Source organism: Ahaetulla prasina, chromosome 2, assembly GCF_028640845.1.
Source record: "Ahaetulla prasina isolate Xishuangbanna chromosome 2, ASM2864084v1, whole genome shotgun sequence".
Lineage (NCBI taxonomy): Eukaryota > Metazoa > Chordata > Lepidosauria > Squamata > Colubridae > Ahaetulla > Ahaetulla prasina.
In genome coordinates, this window is record NC_080540.1 from 19,065,773 (window position 1) to 19,087,501 (window position 21,729).

General features: G+C 43.7%; 1 protein-coding gene across 3 annotated transcripts in view; it reads right to left on the minus strand.

Moving 5' to 3' along the window:
- Positions 1 to 21,729, minus strand: part of PPP1R18 (protein phosphatase 1 regulatory subunit 18) — a 50,722-nt gene that overhangs the window by 24,230 nt on the left and 4,763 nt on the right. The window lies entirely within an intron of this gene.

Here is a 21,729-nt window from a genome sequence, read left to right on the forward strand (position 1 = left end):
GGAAGGTGGGAGGAAGCGGAGCTGCCGGCTGTGGGGGTTGAGGCGTGCAAGAGGAGTGAGCGTGGAAAGGCCTTTTTGTGTGTGTGTGCGTGTGTGTGCGCGCCTGTGTGCCCTAGGGAGGGAAGCGGGGCTGCCGGCTGTGTGGGGGTTGAGGCGTGCAAGAGGCGCGCCTCCTCCTCTTCCTCCACGCCGCTCCTCTTGCACGCCTCAACCCCACCATCCCCACCCTCTCCGCGTGAAGGTCACCTCCTCCTCTTCCAGGCGGCGGCGGCGGCGGCGGCGGCGGCGGCGGCGGCGGCCCCGGCCCCGGCCCCGAGCGGAGCGCCACAGCCGGCAGCTCCGCTTCCCTCCCACTGGTCCCAGTCCAGCCGAACGGTGAAAGCGACATGCCGAGCGCCGCTCCGCTTTCACCGTTCGGCTGGATTTGGACCGCTTAACGGTCCGCGCGGGCGGGGAGCCGCCAGCCTTCTCGGCTGAGGGAGGAGGGTTTCAACGGTGAAAGCTGGATCTTCCAGACTGCAGAGTTCCAAGCCCCATCATCCACAGGCGGCCCTTGCCAGGGGCTCCACATCTGGCACACCGGGAAGGGATGGGGGAGCTTCAACGCATTCGAAAGCCGCCTGGCCGGAGCTCCAGCTCTGCTCGGGGCGCCTGAAGCCTTCCTACAAGCCCCTTCTACCCACCCTTTCTCCCGCCCGCCCAGCCGTAGAGCCAGGGGTTTGGTTGGTCGACCCGTAGCCTTCCCCACGCAGCCCGGCTACGCTTGAAGCCCTCAGGCCAACCGATGCAGGAAGGTGAAGCCGAAACTCCAGCCAAGGTTGCAATTCAAAGCCGCCCGCCTTGGGCTCATCATCCCGCGTTAAGCTTCCAGCCGGCAAAACGCCAGGCGTTAGCCCGGCCGCCCCACGCGAGACCCGGGCGAGCACGGACGGAGGAGCTGGTTGCTTTGAACTGGGTATCCTTGCGGCTCTTAGGAACTCGCCGCAAGAGAGACAGGACGGGCCAGCTGGGGCCCGCAGCTCCTCCAACCCGCAGCCCTTTCAAGGGGAAACCTCCTCCTCAGCCGAGAAGGCTGGCGGCTCCCCGCCCGGCGGAGCGCCACAGCCGGCAGCTCCGCTTCCTCCCACCGGTCCCAATCCAGCCGAACGGTGAAAGCGGAGCGCGCCGGCATGTCGCTTTCACCGCTCGCTGGACTGGGACCGTGGGAGGGAGGCGGAGCTGCCGGCTGTGGCGCCCCGCCCGGAGCCGCCGCCGCCTGGAAGAGGGAGGAGGTGACCTTCACGCGTGGAGAGGGTGGGGGATGGGGGGGTTGAGGGGCATGCAAGAGGAGCGAGCGTGGAGGAAGAGGAGGAGGCGCGCTCCTCTTGCACGCCTCAACCCCCACACAGCCGGCAGCTCCGCTTCCCTCCCTAGGGCACACAGGCGCGCACACACACGCACACACACACAAAAAGGCCTTTCCACGCCACCTCTTGCACGCCTCAACCCCCACAGCCGGCAGCTCCGCTTCCTCCCACCTTCCTCCTTGCCAAAGTCCGCGGTGCCCGGCCGTTCGCTGGCTCGCCGCCGCCTCCCAGCGCAGGAGATCGGAGGACGGAGGCCAGGGCGAACGGGAACACTGCACCACCAGGGCTTCCCGCGCCAATGCACAGCCCGCCAAGTTTGTGCCGCCCGCCCACCAGACACGGGAATAGGGGCCGCCTGGGGCGACAAATCCCATGAGACCTCGGCGGGCCCGCCTCCGTCCCTCCCATGGAGTCCGCTCGTACCCCCTCCTGTGCGGGGTTCCCGAAGACGTAGACTCGAGTATAAGCCGAGGGGACGTTTTTCAGCACAAAAAACGTGCTGAAAAACTTGGCTTATACTCGAGTATATACGGTACCTCTAAAGATTGGCACAGCAAACAGCTGATAAAGAGTAGTGGTGAAAGATGACAACTCCCAAGCACTCTGATTAACAGCTAATCCCCTCTTTGGCCATAAAGTGGGAAAATAAATTGTGCTTTTAGGAGAGCCTCTTCTGATTAGAAAGATACAACCTGAGATGGAACTGGATATAGAGAGGAGCAAAAATATATATGCTGAAGATAGGATAGTCAGAAAGAGTTAGCAATGGAGTCACTGAGATCTGGCACATTCTATCTTAAGATTGTTCGAAGGCAATTGGACAAAAATAGCAGGCTACGCTCGATATTTCTCTAAAGAGAAAGCTATTAAAATGCAAAGAGTTTTCTAGGACAAGACGTTGACACTGAAAGATGGCATCAACTGTCTGAGGGGGAATAACAAATTACCAGAGTTGGAAGGGACCTTGGAGGTCTTCTAGTCCAACCCCCTCCTCAGGCAGGAGACCCTATACTATTTCAGGAAAATGGTTATCCAATATCTTCTTAAAAACTTCCAGTGCTGGAGCAACCACAACTTCTGCAGGCAAGTTGTTCCACTGATTAATTGTTCTAACTCTCCGGAAATTTCTCCTTAGTTCTAGGTTGCTTCTCTCCTTGATTAGTTTCCATCCATTGCTTCTTGAGAAAGGGAGAAACAGGTGATGCTGCTAAAAAGCAAAACTTTGTATTTATTTTACAGTATTTACACCCTGGCGCACTCCTAAAGGATAGGACTCTCATGAGTTACACAGAGTCCCCCTGCGGCCCCCCCCATCCTGTGAGATGATTTGGGAGAGAGTATCTGGCCTACAATCACCCAGTTGGCTTTCATAGCTAAGACGGAACTAGAACTCTTAATCTCCTGGTGATTGGCCCAAAGTCACCCAGCCAACTTTCATGGCTAAGGCAGGACTTGAACTTACCTTTTCCTGTTTTCTAGCCTAGTGCCTTCACTACTGGACCGAATTGGCTCTCCTTTAGCAGAAAAATTGTATTGGATGGTTTAGACCAGGGGTCATCAACCTTTCAGACCACAGGGACCACTAAATTCATAATTTTAAATCCCGCGGACCACTAATATTATTTTTTTAAAAAGATAAATAGTATTTAGTGCAATATAAAAAATGCAAATAATTTTTCTACGGACCACCAACATTTTCTCACAAACCACCAGTGGTCCATGGACCACCAGTTGGTGACCACTGGTTTAGAGTTCAACAAACTATGATGCGCATCGTATTATGGGAATCAGACCATCATATTCAGCCATAAAATTAGATTTGTTTGGAGAAGGCGTATTAAAAATAGACTTGTCTTTAATTAAACCCAGTTTAGCCTGTTATTTGAACTATAAAATTATAGGTTTTAATTCAGATTTGACTGTTTCATGTTTCTATGACAGACTGTATATGGGAGACAACCATCAGGGACATTTATGAAGACGAGGCCTCCCAAAAGCAATGGCCATAACTGTATGAACAAAGCACCTGGTTTTTAATGTGCTTTTGAGGAGCCTAGGTTCTTATAAGCAGGGAGAAATTTTTCAGACCATATCAGCCATCATAATTACCTGAGGGTAAAAGTGATTTAGCTTTGCAAACAGATGAAAATCAAATAGAAATAATTGAAAACAAATTATTAATTATGTATAAAGAAGAAATGCCTGGAATCTGATATCTGGCACAGACTATTTACAAAACTGCTGCTTACATGTCAGACTTATAAATTCTTCGAAAACTATTTTTCCAAGACAAAAGCAAGCAAAAAGGCCCAGACCAAGATCGCAACACTTCAAATTGAGATTAATCTGTTGGTCACTCACAGCCTCAGTTGGAGATTATCGTTCTTTCCTCAGCATATCCCTTTCTGGATTGGACAGACCCAGCCCTAGATTATTTTTCATTTATGTCCCATTATTCTAACGAGTGTTCAAGGTGGCTAACAAAATTTAACAAAAGAACATAGCACAGATTAAAATTGACAGTGAAATTAATACTAAAACAATTTAGCAAGTCAACATCTGATGAAAGACATCCATTTTCACACACATAGAAAAAGTGAGACCCAATTCAATTTTCATGGGAATGACTTGCAGGATCTGGAATCCCTTCCTTTGCACCAACATATATTTCTGCAGGCCTTCTGGAACTCTGATGTGACTATTAACTTAGGGGAATAAATCTCAAATTAATAACAGGAATGTTTCGCAAGAATGCTCCTCAGGTTCAGGCAATTGGAGAAGGGCTGGACTGGAGGTGAGCCGAATATATTGGGTGATTGCTTAAAGGCATTTGGCATACAGCGGTGAAGGGTGAATGAAAAGAGGCCTTCTACTGTAACTGTGGCAACTCATACCTCAGTACTGGTTAATGACTTCCTTTGGAAAAACACAGCAAGCAGCTTCTGCTAGTGGAAGCTTCCTTTCGCTTCTTCTAAATCAAGCTGTAATTTTTTTTTTCCTCAGGCAAGAACATACCTGCAGAAGCTGGGCTTTTCTGGTGTTGACTATCTATACATTCCTAGGGTTAGCAGATTTAGATGAAGGAAGGTCTATGGAGATTTTCAATCATCCAGATCATGGTTGTCCCAAAGGTGCTTTTTTCAAGAATTTTTCTTTAAAGACGTTTCACTTCTCATCCAAGAAGCTTCTTCATTTCTGAAGAATGAGAATGATAAGAATTGGATGAGAAGTCAGAACTGAAGAAGCTTCTTGGATGAGAAGCGAGACATCTTCAAGAAAAAACAAAGTCCAGTTGCCTCTTGAAAAAGCATTGTTGGGAGGATGAAGAAGCTTCCCATTGCAGCCTAATTGTGAGTACTATGAAGTCAGGCAAACGTTGGGCCTCTTGCCTGTTGATTTCAAAGACTTTGGAGTGTCTCATTTGGCTAAAACCAGAAAGAATCTAGCAGATTTCTGCAATAATGTTGAGCATTCAAGTCCCTTTGATTGTATGTTCTCCATGTTACATTACAGTGCTTGGCTTCACAAATTATGCTCAGCCACATTTGTTGAACCAGCCTGGTTCATAACATAATATTAAGATACAAACCATGATTTGCCAGTCAACATTAACTGTGTCACCCATTACTCTAAGCCACAAACCAAAAAGCAGCATTGAGCCATTTCATCATATGATAAGTGTCCAATGGAACTCTGTGAGTGACATGAGTAGTCTCCAATTTAAATGGATATAAATTTAACTACTTTGCAGACCAATTTTTGGACATGCTAGAAACTGAACTTGCCTTCTTCTCCCTACAGAATAATTGCCTGAACACCAAACATGGGTCTCAGTTTCACTGCTCCCCTTGAAAGAGCTGAATAGTCTTCCATGCCTTTACAGCTAAGTTTTATTTTAGAGTAATCAAAAGTTTTTGCCCCACTACAGTCCTACAGTCTGAATCCAATTTGCCCAATACCTGCCATTTGGAAACATCACAAAATAAATTCAAGAATAGAAGGCTAACCTGTTTGCCAAATATTATCTTTACACTGGTTCTTTATCCTCATCCACCCAATTTTACTGATGGTTATAAAAGAGAAAGACAGGAGCTAAACTCTTATTTTTAGGAGAGGGAGGGCTTCACCTACTGTTCTGCACTGATGCCACTTAAACCTCATGTTTGTAAAGCTACCAAATATTATCTATCTATCTATCTATCTATCTATCTATCTATCTATCTATCTATCTATCTATCTATCTATCTATCTATCATCTCTCTTTCTCTCCTTGTTCTATGTCTATATGAAATTATATTATATTTATATAACTCCCTTTTTATGACCTTGTAATCCCGTAGAGTCAGGGTGACTGGATGGAGCTGAGCATTTACTGGCTGGATGCCCTTCCTGACGCCACACGGAGTTTGCAGTAAATATTTTTTCTTTGTGCCCTAGGAGAGAAACATCTACCACCACCTCGGATTGAACTCTCAACCTTCCGAGTGGGAGGCGAGTGTCTTTATCACTAAGCCATCATGCCACTCATGATCATACTTATATATCAATACAGAATATGTATGTAATATATGTTGATATCATATCATACATAAATGTGATATATGAAAGAGACTCCCTCTGTATTTACAAGGCATATTTGTACTGCACCCTAAAAGTGGGAAATAGTCAAAATCAAGATGGAGAAATTTGAAAACTGTATTACTCACTTGCAAAAAAAAAAGAAAAAAAGAAAAAAAAAGAAAAGGCTAATACAGTTTTTCTAGGCCATAAACTATCTCATTATGGGCATAAAGAAAACCGCTTGTGCCAAAATAAAGAACAGCCAACTTTATTTTCTCTTGGGCTTGCCCCATTACTGTATGCTGATCTGCAACCTAATAAAAGAAAGTTAATGGGTTGAGCTTTTCCAAGCTAAAAATTAAATGTTGGAAAAAGCTTCCCTGGTTAGATTTCTATGTGTCAAGCAGCTGTGAAAAGCACAGGCATATGCCATAAAAGGTTTCCTTTCTTCTTTTCTTCTGCTAAAACCCTAGAAAATCTTTTGCAGTGAGGAATGGGAATGGCATCCAGAGGCAAAGAATGAAATTCCTCCACGAGAGAGCAAGTCCTTTGCAGATAAAAAGCTCCCTGAGATTGCAACGGCGTGAAAAGAACCATGCCTCTGTTAGTAACGGTGAGGAATTCCATCCCCCCATAGGGTTGCCGTTACCCAAATGCCCTAATGGCCTCTTGGTGCTCACTTAGCAAGCCACATGGCTAGTCAGAAGCTGGCAAGAAACAGGTCAAGTTGAGTAGCAGCCAACATCTTAAGAACCAAGAAATTACAGAACAAAAAGAAGAATTCTCTCTGGCAGAAACGGTTATCCAGACAAAAAGGAAGGAAAACTATCTTATCTGCGGGGGTCTTGGATGAATTCTCTGCCAATAGAAGGGCTGTGCCAGAAAGGAAAGAGAGTTTCAAATTGCATCGTTACACATGTTTGTCTGGTAAAGCTTAATATGCTCATTGGGGATAGTTACACCGCCACACCAATGCTTTCTGTAAATGTTGGATGTATGAATGGGTATAATGAGGGCAAAAAATAAGCCGCAATTATATTATATTATTATGCAAATAATAAGCTGTAACGGTTCCTTGAGAATAAATCATGCCCAGTTCATTGAACATATCTACATCACCTACTAAGCCACTTAGAAGATTAATGGGGGTTGCCTTGCCTCTATCCTTTCTCACAAGATCCTTTAATTGGAGTCTGTAATTTCTCCATGGCTAAGCATGACATCTGAAGCTGGCACCGTAGGATAGAAAAATACCCTGCAGATGTAAACATCTGGAGAACTACTAGATGGCAGCAAAGAGTCCTCCTCATAGCCACCTATTGATCAACTGGATTGTTGGAGTCCAGTTCTGTAGCCCTAGCCTAGCCTGTGAAGCAATTGCATAGACTGGGGTGGTAAGATACAAACAAATGTATTATTCTTCCCGACTAGTAGCATAATGGGTGAGTTCCTAGATTGTAATAAACCATAATATGACATGCCTGTTCTTTTGCTTAGTATATGAACCCAACCACTGGATTTTTTTTCTCCTAAATCTGTGGTTTATCCAAATCCTTACCTTACAGATAGTCCTCATCTTACAACTACAATTGGGACCAGAATTCCCATTGCTAAGCAACGGGTTGTTAAATAAATCCCCACCCCATTTTATGTCCTTTTTTGCCAGAGTGGTTAAGCAAACGATGCAGTTATTAAATGAATCATGTGGTCATTAAGCAAATCTGGCTTCTTCTTGACTTTGCTTGGGAGAAGTCAGCTGGCAAAGTCGCAAATGATGATCACATGACCCTGGGAGGCTGCAACTGTTGTAAGTATATGCTGGTTACCAAGCACCTGAATTTTGATCACATGATGCTGCAAGAATCTTAAGGGGGAAGAACATCTTTTTCAGGGCTGTTGTTGCTTTGCTGCCTGGGGGATTCTGGGAGCTGAAGTCCGCCAAGGCTTAAAGTTGCCAAGGTTGGAGACCCCTGTTCTATTAGACAAAGGCAAAATCGTCTTTCTTGGGAATGCTGTAACCCTACAGTCTTACACTAAAGAGGATTAGTTAATCTTCAAAGTTCCTTCCAACTTTTCCTTCTGCGATACGTATTCTGTGTGGACCCAGCTGGCTGTAATGTAGTTATTCATCTACGGTTAAAACAAACAAACTAAATATGGTGTGCTAATTTAGCCCCTGAGAAATAAGCTCTTTCTTGTAAGCTCGGAGGGACTCAATACTGAATAGATCTGGTGAAGATTGAACAGTTGAGAACACATACATTCCATAATGTTGTTATTAATAGTGAGCTACAGGCCTGTATTATCCAGGAAAAATTAGCACTAAAAAAAATATTTTAATAGGCTACTACAGTACTGAGGAAATCAAGATGGCTGAAGGTTGGCTCACCAACCATGAATTGAGACTACAGTACTAGATCTGGGTTGCAGTAACTGAAATGATCATTAGATGGCAGCAAATAGACATTTCTGTAACACTTTCCTATCACCTGGTGGTTGTCTGGATTTTTACAGGCCATTGTAATAAGTGCTGCATGAATCTATATTACCAAATCACTGGTGATGTTAGTACAGACAGGTGCTGCTTTAAGCATAAAGCTAGTTGAGTGACGTTGGGCCAGCCACATTGTCTCAGCCCTAAGGAAAGAGCCTCTTTGGAAATCTTGAAGAAAAGATGTTAACTTGAAGGCAGTGATCTTGGTTTTATTGCCTCCAGCCACCTGTTCAATTCAGCTGAGGAGAAGACAACGCCGCCGCCCCCCAAAAAAATACAGTAAATTAATGAAAGTAAAAATAAAATGTAAAGTACACGATTCAGTTTGCCTCTTGAGATAAAAGTGGTTCTGGATTTGGAAAGAATTAAAATTGCTGGCACGTGTCTCAGATGCTAATGACGTATACATGGAACAGCCGCCTTCTCCCACGACAATGTCATGATGGAAGTTCTTGCATTAGGTTATCCTACTGGAGGCCCAGAATTACGGTATTTGAGACACTGACACCAAACACGAAGTGTGCAAAGCTCTTTTGTGTGGCTGATTCCCTCCTTTGTTGCCCTGCAGTTGAGGAATGACTCAAAGCCTTCTTAGGTAGGAAGGCAACCATATCTCCAGTCTCTTCCTTCTTCCTTCTTTCCCCTTTCCTCTTTCCTTCCTTCCCTCCCTCCCTCCTTCCTTCCTTTCTTCCTCAGCAAGCAGCTCAACTAGCTGCTATGATATAAAACAGGGGTCTCCAACCTTGGCAACTTTAAGACGTGTGGACTTCAACTCCTAGAGTTCCTCAGCCAGCTTGGCTGGCTGAGGAACTCTGAGAGTTGAAGTCCACACGTCTTAAAGTTGCCAAGGTTGAAGACCCCTGATATAAAAGACTTCCAACATTCCACTTTTGTTCTTCCTCTTTAAATGATTCACACTCTGAAGTGGAGTTGCCATTCCCAACAGTTCCATGGGAATTCTCCATATATGAGCTTATATCCTCCAGCCAGGTCTGACTCATAACTCTATAGGTGTTTTAATCCAGCAGAAATGCTCCTCAGAGAGATAGTATCTCGAAGAACAAAATTACCAACTGCTGCTTATGAAGATTTATGCTAACTAGAAGCCTCCTTAGATCCTCCTAGGGCCCTCAATGTCTTGTTCATGTGTTTTCCATCTTTGCTAAACACACTGAGCTGACTTTTCCCCTAGCACATGAGCTGGTCAGATCCTCTGACCATCCTCTCGAATGTTGTCTTTCATGATTGGGGTTTTCGGCCCAGGCCAGAAGTCAGAGCCCATGAATTTCCGTAGCTTTGCTCGCTCAAAAGAGGAAAGAAGGCGTGCAACGGGCAAAGGCTTGCATTCAGCTGATGTCAGCTGGCTTTGCTTCCTCTGAGAGGTTGTTGTGTCAGCTCTGGACACCAGCCAGGCGGTGACAGCTCACGCCAATGAAATGCAGCCTGGAGGCAGGAGTGGGAAATCCAGTGAAGGCTGGCTGCTTTGGGCAAGCAATTAGATAAAAGGGCTATTTGTGAAGGAAGAAAGGAAAAAGAATCCAAGAGGGAATCAAAAGCCTGGAATTTTCCTAAGGGATGCCACAAAAGAGACTGGACAGAATAAGACAAGTCAGAGAGATGGAAAAGGCAAGGGTGGGGCAGGACGAATATTAAAAATTAGGCTCTTCTGTTTCCCTTTAATGGCTACTCCAGAGTACATATTAATGGGGCCTAATGGGTGTGTCATGTCCGATTTTCCAGTTATTATGCAAATCACTGCAGCTGTTGAGTGAATCACATGGCCATTAAGTGAATCCAACTTATCCCATTGATTTTGCTGGTCAGGAGCCAGTTGGGAAGGTCATAAATAGTGACTGTAGGAGGCAAAACAGGGTTTGGCGGAATGCTGCCTCTGGATGGCTTGCCAGATGTTCAAAACGTAGCATCTATTCAGACAGCAGTGTCCATAGATCACAGTGTTAAAACCCTGTTTGTTTGGTTTTATAATACTGGAATATTTAAATATTTAAATATGGAATGCATACAGGCAGTCCATGTCCACAATTAGGACAAGAATTTTCATTGCTATGCATTGCTTATTTAAGGTTGTTTAGCCTTAAATGAGGGATGCGGTGGCTCAGTGGCTAAGACGCTGAGCTTGTCGATCGAAAGGTCGGCAGTTGAGCGGTTCGAATCCCTAGTGCCGTCGTGTAATGGGGTGAGCTCCCGTTACTTGTCCCAGCTTCTGCCAACCTAACAGTTCAAAAGCACGTAAAAAATGCAAGTAGAAAAATAGGAACCACCTTTGGTGGGAAGGTAACAGCATTCCGGGTGCCTTTGGTGTTTAGTCATGCCAGCCACATGACCACGGAGACGTCTTCGGGCAGCGCTGGCTCTTCGGCTTTGAAACAGAGATGAGCACCGCCCCCTAGAGTCAGGAACCACTAGCACATTTGCGCGAGGGGAACTTTTACCTTTACTTTTTAAGCCTTAAATAATCAGCTGTGTTTGGGTTCTCAGAAATCCTGTCAATCTTTGCGGGGAAAACTCCTGTTTCCTATGATGGATATTATTTTGAGAGGCAAGTGGACTCACGGTTCCATTAAAGGGAGGCGATTGTCACAGGCAGCAATACAATAGCCTTTTTCCTCTGTTCCAGGGGTGGGCAATTATTTTTCCCAACAGGCCACATGGGAAACTAGGACTGTTATGGAGGATCAAACCAATAGGGCTGTGAAGATGTTTAGTCATACATACACACACACTTTGAAAAAAATTAGTAATCATCTTTAAAAATAAAAGCAATCCACGTAAACCAGATAGGGACAGCCAAAGGGCTGGATGTGGCCCGGGGACTGTAAAATGCCTGAGTCTGCTTTATTCATTCTGTTGGAGAACAGAGCTCTGCTTTTCTGGCTAGAGATTAACTCAGGACAATGTAATGCTCAGGCTGTCGTTGGGTAGAAGAGATTGGAGGCAAGAGAGCTATGGATACTACCTTGAAAATCTAATGAAAAGCAATAATTCATAGTTAAGGACGAATGGCTTGTACATTTTTTTTTAGTGTATGTGATGGAGCAGGAAGCCCCTTTTCATTCACGCCTAAAGCAGAAAAAGGTCTTGGGTAGATTCTGAGTTCTAAATACAGAAATTAAGAACAAGATATTGCATGGTAATAAAATTAGAGAAAGCTTTTATCTATGCAACAATCAGTTGATACCAGAGCAGACAAACTATAAACAATCTCTGTACTAGAGAGTTGTGGCCTTTTTTCAACTCATGTTCCAAAGCTGCTAGGTTGACTTAATAAATCATCATAGGTAAATTAGAATCTCATTATGGGGAATGCTCTAAATCAGAGAGTGTCCAACCTTGGCAACTTTTAAAACCTGTGGACTTCAGATCCACAAATTCCCCAGCCAGCCATGCTTCTAAAACACAAGTCCCTTTGATGTAAAGATGAAAGAAGAGGAATATGAAAAGGCTTGATTGGCAAAGGGAAGAAGAGATCAAGAGTCTGTGCCAGTGGTTCTCAACCTCATTCATTAAGTCCAATGCTTCAAATCTTGGAGTTAAGTCTTGGGGGGGGTCCATGGCCACCAAAGGCATTTAAAGAAGGTCTGTAGTGTAGAAAAACGTTGAGAACCACTGGTCTGTGTAATGGCTGATCACTCTCCCTTTTTCTTTTTTATGAGCTTGCTTTTCCTTGAACCTACAGGAATGAATTCTATCCAGGAGACTTCACCCCATTATGCAGAAGCAATCCCAGGAATGCACTTAGCAGGGAGTTAAAAGGTTTCTATGCCCAACATAGAGCGGTGGTAATCTGCTCCTCAGCTCTGCTCCTCATGCAGCAAATGAAGAGGGAGTTTCCATGTTCAAAACCTGATGGTCTGTTGCAGAAAGCCAACTTCTGCTGGCAACCCTGAATTTGTACATTACCTCGCACCAATCTCATGCGGAACTCGGTTCTCAGTGAAGCTGTAAGCAGAGGTGCCTTCTTTTCATTTGCATGCTCAGAATAATGAGAACTGAACATGGGGAAATAATGCCTGAGCAGGAGTGAGTGAACAGGTCAATTCCAACGGCATGAGAAATACAGGTAGTCCTCAACTTACGGTCACAATTTATTTTGCTAAGCGAGACAGTTCGGTGAGTTTTGCCCCATTCTACGACCTTTTCTTGCCAGAGTTGTTAAGTGAATCACTGCAGTTGTTGAATTAGTAACACCTTTAAAGCGCTCCATGGCTTAGGGCCTGGGTACTTACGGGACCGCCTACTGTTACCGCATGCCTCCCACCGACCCGTACGCTCACACAGAGAGGGACTTCTCAGGGTGCCGTCCGCCAAACAATGTCGGCTGGTGGCCCCCAGGGGAAGATCCTTCTCTGTGGGGGCTCCTACCCTGTGGAACGAACTTCCCCCTGGCTTACGCCAAATACCTGCCCTTTGGACCTTTCGCTGTGAATTGAAAACACATCTATTTATTCGCGCGGGGCTGGCTTAAATTTTATTGGGTTTTTATTGGGTTTTTAAATTTTTACTATGAATTTTAATGGGTTTTTTTCGTGGCTCCCATATAACACCGATCCTGCGCAGGCTGCACTGGCTACCTGTGGTTTTCCGAGTGCACTTCAAGGTGCTGGTTACCACCTTTAAAGCGCTCCATGGCATAGGACCGGGATATCTTCGGGACCGCCTTCTGTTACCACATGCCTCCCACCGGCCGGTACACTCCCATAGAGAGGGTCTTCTCAGGGTGCCGTCAGCCAAACAGTGTAGGCTGGCAACCCCCAGGGCGAGAGCCTTCTCTGTGGAGGCACCTACCCTCTGGAATGAGCTTCCCCCAGGACTTCGACAACTTCCTGACCTCCGGACCTTTCGCCGCAAGCTGAAGACATATCTATTCTTCCTAGCAGGACTGGCTTAAATAGGGTTTTTAAATATGGATTTTATTGGGGTTTATTTTATATTTTGTATTGTATTTTAAATTTAGGCCATATTGAATAAGTTTTTTAAATAGTGTTTTTATTGTAATATATTGTATTATTTTATCTGCCTGTTCACCGCCCTGAGTCCTTCAGGAGAAGGGCGGTATAAAAATTAAATTATTATTATTATTATTATTATTATTATTATTATTATTATTATTATTATTATTATTATTATTATTATTATTCAGTAGCGGAAATTTTGAGTAGTTGGAGAACCGGCAAATACCACCTCCGGCTGGCCTCAGAGTGGGGTGGGAATGGAGATTTTGCAGTATCCTTCCCCTGGAGTGGGAGTGGAGATTTTGCAGTATCCTTCCCTTGCCACTCCCACCAAGCCACGCCCACAGAACCGGTAGTAAAAAAATTTGAATTCCACCATTGGACCATTCCCAAGCTGATTTTTACATATCAAAGACAATGGCAATTTAAATAGACGCTTTTCCAGCCAATCTGCAGCCCTACTTGGCCATAGCATTAGCTACAAGTGTAACCCTATTTTTAATTTATTTCTAAAATTTATCTAACCATCTGAAACCAGCCAGACTCTAGGCAGCGTTAGAGGGTTTAACAAGATACAAATCCAAAACTAATTTATGATTAGACTGATTATAGGCCTTCAAATTGTCTTCCACTCCTAACAACCACACAGACACATTTTCTGCGCAATGATCCATCCCTCATCTGGTGCTTTGGATCTTCCAACATTAGTGAAACTATAACACAAAAAATGATTAAATTGAGAGGCAATTCCAAGATGGCGCCGCCGAAGGTGAAATGCTCTCTAATGGTTTATTTTTTTATTATTCTCTGTGACTCACTATGGATTTCATACTCACGAGATCATTAAGTGTTGTACCTTATGATTCTTGACGAATATATCTTTTCTTTGACGTACACTGAGAGCATATGCACCAAAGACAAATTCTTTGTGTGGCCAATAAATAATTTTATTCTATTTTATGGTTTCAAGAAATTGAGCCCTGGCCTTGAGGGAGAAGTGGGGAAGAAGAAATAGCAGCTGGGAAAATAGAAAATGAGACTCAGAATAGCTCTGCCTTGACCTTGTTGTCTTTAGGATATTGAAGGTTCTGAACAGGCTTTCAAAATTCTTTTAAGATAGCCTACAACAATAGAATTTTTGGAATCTTGGTGGTACTTGTTGCTTGATTTGGCCTTCCTCAAAGGGATGACAGGCATCATGATTCGTCAATCTTCCCAAAGGCCCTCTGGATGGGTCACATTTTCATCATCTTCTGGAAGGCTTATGAGGGTGGGGACCATATGGTTCCAGGAAACAAGCTGTTCCAGAGAAGAGAGGCCACTTAGAGTGTGTGCACCACTGGGCTCTTATTTCCTTCAGGAGGTACTTCCCAGTTATTTGGGTAGGATAGGAGAAAATGGTTGTGGAAAGCTGAGGTAGGAAGTGGCCAGTCTGAGCCTGAGGGAGCGGTCAAACACGTCATCAGTCTCAAGTACCTTTGTGCCCACAAGGGATCTAAATCCAGCCCACTTTGAATTCCACTGACTCTTATCTACCATTCACTTTGATCATTAGTAGTTCAGATTCTTGTAGAGAGTTTCAGCATACAGAAAACCTATATCTGTTCATCTGAACTTCTGATTTTCTGTGCTTGACAGGTGGTTTCCTAGATACTCGAGACCCTGAGCCATTAGTCTGGAACATGCTTAACTGTACTTCTTAAAATGACCATTCTCCCCCACCACTTCTCTGTCTTCTAAATATAAAGGCCAAAGTTCCTTTTGAAAAGTCAAGAATCTTCAAATCTATTTACGTCTATTAGCTGAGTGCAATATAATATACAGAATCCCATGTTCCAGCAGCAACTAATTACCAGAAGAAGGGCTCTACTTAATGAGTGATAATGAAAAGCTGACAAAAGATCTCCGTAAGGGCTATATTTAGTTAAATTGCTAGCTAGTTACTCCGGGCACCCCACCTCCTTTTCATTCATTGATCATCATGGATATTATACGTGGCTTATAAATGCAAAGTTTCCTTTCAGTCTTGCTTGATTCCAGGGACTTCATCGACACATGTATGCTATTTTCTTGGCCGTGAAATTGGAAAGACTGAGAAGAAATCCAGTTCATAAGCCTAAGGAGGAGGGGGAAGAGATTTACAACAAGAGGCTAGAAAGCGAGCAGTATCTTTAAAGCCAGCTGCAGAAAACAACAAAAACAAAAAAGTCTTCAGAGATCCCTTCAATTGCAAATGATTTAACTAAATAACTTTCTTATGATGGACGGGGAGGGAAAAAAACAGGCTGCCTCTATTCTGCTTGGGGCGTATCTGGTGACCCGAGACCATGGGATAGACTTGTTAGGTTGAAAAGGCTTTTGTGGAAGAGGACTTAAGACGTCTGTGGAAATGTGTGTGCAAACAGTACCACGATGTTCTCAAGGCCAGCCTCACCACCAACCCCTTTCACGCACTGAACTTTGGGCAGCAAATTCTGGATCCTCAGGCTCAAGTATGTTGAACTGATACTCAAGGAAGAGGGCAAGTGGACGTGCCTGGACCTAGGCTGCTAAACACGACACTTTAGAGCAGGAGTGTCAAAACTGATTTCACTGAGGGACGCTGAGCTCCATTTTCGCTGGCAGAGGGCTGCAGGAGGCTATCGCTGCCGAAAACAGAGGTTGAGAGGGCTGCAAACAGCCCTCCCGAGCTCTGTTTTCGCTGGCAGAGTCACTGCGGGCCGGTCCTTCACTGTTTCCAGAGCATCCCTGCAGGCCAGATCTAAGCACCCTGCAGGCCGGATTCGGGCCTTGAGTTTGATGCCTCTGCTTTAGAGGGAATGTCATATCCCCCCCCCCAAAAAAAAACCCCATAGAGATCTGTCTTTCCTGTACAAGTAACGGAAGGCAACCAGACTTGGATGAAAACCGAAGAAACCTTTGTTGATGCTAATATAATTTCCAGCTAATTAATATGGTGTCCAGTTATGACTGATCTTTACGCCACCAAATGAATTATTATTATTATTATTATTATTATTATTATTATTATTATTATTATTATTATTATTATTATTATTATTATTCAGTAGCGGAAATTTTGAGTAGTTGGAGAACTGCAAATACCACCTCTGGCTGGCCTCAGAGTGGGGTGGAATGGAGATTTTGCAGTATCCTTCCCTGGAGTGGGAGTGGAGATTTTGCAGTATCCTTCCTTGCCACTCCCACCAAGCCACGCCCACAGAACCGGTAGTAAAAAAATTTGAATTCCACCATTGGACCATTCCCAAGCTGATTTTTACATATCAAAGACAATGGCAATTTAAATAGACGCTTTTCCAGCCAATCTGCAGCCCTACTTGGCCATAGCATTAGCTACAAGTGTAACCCTATTTTTAATTTATTTCTAAAATTTATCTAACCATCTGAAACCAGCCAGACTCTAGGCAGCGTTAGAGGGTTTAACAAGATACAAATCCAAAACTAATTTATGATTAGACTGATTATAGGCCTTCAAATTGTCTTCCACTCCTAACAACCACACAGACACATTTTCTGCGCAATGATCCATCCCTCATCTGGTGCTTTGGATCTTCCAACATTAGTGAAACTATAACACAAAAAATGATTAAATTGAGAGGCAATTCCAAGATGGCGCCGCCGAAGGTGAAATGCTCTCTAATGGTTTATTTTTTTATTATTCTCTGTGACTCACTATGGATTTCATACTCACGAGATCATTAAGTGTTGTACCTTATTATTCTTGACGAATATATCTTTTCTTTGACGTACACTGAGAGCATATGCACCAAAGACAAATTCTTTGTGTGGCCAATAAATAATTTTATTCTATTTTATGGTTTCAAGAAATTGAGCCCTGGCCTTGAGGGAGAAGTGGGGAAGAAGAAATAGCAGCTGGGAAAATAGAAAATGAGACTCAGAATAGCTCTGCCTTGACCTTGTTGTCTTTAGAAGAGGATATTGAAGGTTCTGAACAGGCTTTCAAAATTCTTTTAAGATAGCCTACAACAACAGAATTTTTGGAATCTTGGTGGTACTTGTTGCTTGATTTGGCCTTCCTCAAAGGGATGACAGGCATCATGATTCGTCAATCCTCCCAAAGGCCCTCTGGATGGGTCACATTTTCATCATCTTCTGGAAGGCTTATGAGGGTGGGGACCATATGGTTCCAGGAAACAAGCTGTTCCAGAGAAGAGAGGCCACTTAGAGTGTGTGCACCACTGGGCTCTTATTTCCATCAGGAGGTACTTCCCAGTTATTTGGGTAGGATAGGAGAAAATGGTTGTGGAAAGCTGAGGTAGGAAGTGGCCAGTCTGAGCCTGAGGGAGCGGTCAAACACGTCATCAGTCTCAAGTACCTTTGTGCCCACAAGGGATCTAAATCCAGCCCACTTTGAATTCCACTGACTCTTATCTACCACTCACTTTGATCATTAGTAGTTCAGATTCTTGTAGAGAGTTTCAGCATACAGAAAACCTATATCTGTTCATCTGAACTTCTGATTTTCTGTGCTTGACAGGTGGTTTCCTAGATACTCGAGACCCTGAGCCATTAGTCTGGAACATGCTTAACTGTACTTTAAAATGACCATTCTCCCCCACCACTTCTCTGTCTTCTAAATATAAAGGCCAAAGTTCCTTTTGAAAAGTCAAGAATCTTCAAATCTATTTACGTCTATTAGCTGAGTGCAATATAATATACAGAATCCCATGTTCCAGCAGCAACTAATTACCAGAAGAAGGGCTCTACTTAATGAGTGATAATGAAAAGCTGACAAAAGATCTCCGTAAGGGCTATATTTAGTTAAATTGCTAGCTAGTTACTCCGGGCACCCCACCTCCTTTTCATTCATTGATCATCATGGATATTATACGTGGCTTATAAATGCAAAGTTCCTTTCAGTCTTGCTTGATTCCAGGGACTTCATCGACACATGTATGCTATTTTCTTGGCCGTGAAATTGGAAAGACTGAGAAGAAATCCAGTTCATAAGCCTAAGGAGGAGGGGGAAGAGATTTACAACAAGAGGCTAGAAAGCGAGCAGTATCTTTAAAGCCAGCTGCAGAAAACAACAAAAACAAAAAAGTCTTCAGAGATCCCTTCAATTGCAAATGATTTAACTAAATAACTTTCTTATGATGGACGGGGAGGGAAAAAAACAGGCTGCCTCTATTCTGCTTGGGGCGTATCTGGTGACCCGAGACCATGGGATAGACTTGTTAGGTTGAAAAGGCTTTTGTGGAAGAGGACTTAAGACGTCTGTGGAAATGTGTGTGCAAACAGTACCACGATGTTCTCAAGGCCAGCCTCACCACCAACCCCTTTCACGCACTGAACTTTGGGCAGCAAATTCTGGATCCTCAGGCTCAAGTATGTTGAACTGATACTCAAGGAAGAGGGCAAGTGGACGTGCCTGGACCTAGGCTGCTAAACACGACACTTTAGAGCAGGAGTGTCAAAACTGATTTCACTGAGGGACGCTGAGCTCCATTTTCGCTGGCAGAGGGCTGCAGGAGGCTATCGCTGCCGAAAACAGAGGTTGAGAGGGCTGCAAACAGCCCTCCCGAGCTCTGTTTTCGCTGGCAGAGTCACTGCGGGCCAGTCCTTCACTGTTTCCAGAGCATCCCTGCAGGCCAGATCTAAGCACCCTGCAGGCCGGATTCGGGCCTTGAGTTTGATGCCTCTGCTTTAGAGGGAATGTCATATCCCCCCCCCCAAAAAAAAACCCCATAGAGATCTGTCTTTCCTGTACAAGTAACGGAAGGCAACCAGACTTGGATGAAAACCGAAGAAACCTTTGTTGATGCTAATATAATTTCCAGCTAATTAATATGGTGTCCAGTTATGACTGATCTTTACGCCACCAAATGAATTTTGCAGATAGGGAGTACAAATGACCAGACATCCCTTTGTCTCTCAAAGTCACAACGGAACCTCAACGTGAGAATGCATTTCCCATCTTAAGTTCTACCTGGAAATCTCATAGTGGATCTTATTCCATTAAAATGTAAATGCATGGCTGCTACAGGCCATTCCTTGGCTCTGCTCTGACCATGCCTTCTCTTGTCTTTATATCACTTACTCTTGAGACTTCTTTACATTCTCACCTCATCTGGCTTTTTATATACTTCTGCTTTGCCAGCCCTATACCTCAGTCAATCTTCTTATTAAATGGTCCAATTGGCACCTACACATGTTTCCTGCCATTCCACTTTCATTTGGAGGCAGGAAAATTGGTAACAGGCCCAGATCATACATCATCCTTAAAATACACACCTGATCTGCACATATACGCTTTGAGGGAAAAACAACACGCTTAATAGCGTGCTGTGTCTAAGAACTTTCACAACCATTTTAAAGCAGCATTACAATCTTAAATGGGAGAATTGGCTGATAGAAAGTAATGGTATACAGGTGTTTAATTCTTCTGCTCATATTTTTACCATACTGTCCTCTGAAAATTGAGAATGTTTCTAAGCAAGCACTTAGAAAGCTGATGATGAAGGAAAGCAAAGTTAAGGGGAGACACTGTTTGGGGGAAGTCTAATCACCTTTCTTCACAATTTCTTTATCCTGCCGTGCTCAGCAGTGAACAGGGTTTCTAGTCCTCAGTCTCCACCCCAATGCTTGGTTCTAGCAGAATATGTGAAAATCTGTGCTCGAATGTCATATTCAGCTGAAAAAAAGTATTTTAGCTTCAAAAAAACCCTCCATCTTTGACATGCTCCTTGGGAAACACAAACTTTTCTTTTCTTAGATGATGTCTCTATTCTATCCTATCATTTAATATGGGGGCGTGTTAAGGTATATGTTGCTTAGAAAAAATGGTAAAGTGGTTGAGTGTCATATGTGAATCATGGGATTCCCACTATTGTAAGATTTCGTTACTGGTTTAGAATTAACTAAGAATGTTATGTTGTCAGCTTGTTCATGCGCCATGAACCACTGTGAATCTATATGGATTTGGTAGCACACATACCCCATCAATAAATACTTTGGAGAATGGATGCTAAAGTTCAGTAAAGTGCTTAATGTCTCATTCCATAATAGGAACAGGTGACTTTTTAGCAGGAATTGCTTTCAAGACGTCACAGCCAACACCCGGTGAAATTTCAGATGAACAGGTGGTTTGCATATTAACTACAACCATGATATTGATCACCCTTTGAAGCAAGCAAAGATTTGTATTCTGGAAGTGTGCTTGGAAAAGGCAGTCAACACAACAAAAGAGCTGGCCTATAGTTGCCACTCCTGAGGTCTGCCTTTAAATGTCACATATGTCTAAAGGACATTAAAGATTGGCCTGCGAAACTAATTTGCAAATGAATAAAATAATTCTACCTGCCTATATTAGTTATTTCCTTTTGATTAGGCGTCGTGTGAACCCTGAAACCTGCAAGAGAAGCTCCAAAGAGTACTTTGCAACTTGCACAAAAACATCCTTACCTAAGAACTATGGTTTAAGCCTCAAATCCAGCATGTTTTTTTTTTAATCGTACCTTAGGAAACCTTAATGCAATTTGCAGGATGTCTTCCTCTGAGCATTGCTGACAACTCAAGGTAAGGAGGAAATTAAAAGGAAGAACCGTGTGGAAGAGATAAACACAGAGCAACTGGGGGCAATATAGCACAGAGGAAGAAAAAGACAGCGTGACTGGATGAAGAATTAATCATTCATGGAATTTTGGGACGGTGGTGTTGCTTTTCTGTACGGCTCCTTCCATCTTTGTTCTTACTGTGGAAAGCTCGTTCAGAGAAAACAGCAGCCTCCCAAATCCTTGAAGAGGTGGATCTCCCAAGCCTTCAGTTTGGAGGCAACCTCACTGACCTCTGTGGAACAAGTGCTCATAGGTACTAGATATTAATTGTTTTACTGTGTGTGGCAGGGTGTGAAATTGCCCTGTATCCTGAGGACCTTTCAACAGACAAAAAAAATATTTTGCACTATTGTAGTTAGCATAAAAGGAAAGGTTAGTATTACAAGTGCATTGTCAATGGAAAGTCAGGGACCCTAGGCTAAAGCACTGAGTTTGAGACAGGGATTTATAGCCTTGTGTGTCCTGAACATGTGTGCCAACCAAGAACAAACTCAATTTTCTTTGCTTCATTTGCTCATCTGAAAAAGGGGAGGAATTTTAGGGATCTGCCTTACAGAAGCCAAGGTTTTGTATTACATTCAAAAATACCAAGTTCTAATAAGGCAAAAGAGTAGTTTGGTTACCAGCTTTGAACTGAATCCTGCATCCTGCAACAAGAATTTCTAGAAATTGAATTGTTCTAGAAATATTCACTTTCTGAGGTAAAAAAATATCTCCAATAGTGTCGGAGGAATAAAGGAACAAGAATGCAGGAAAAG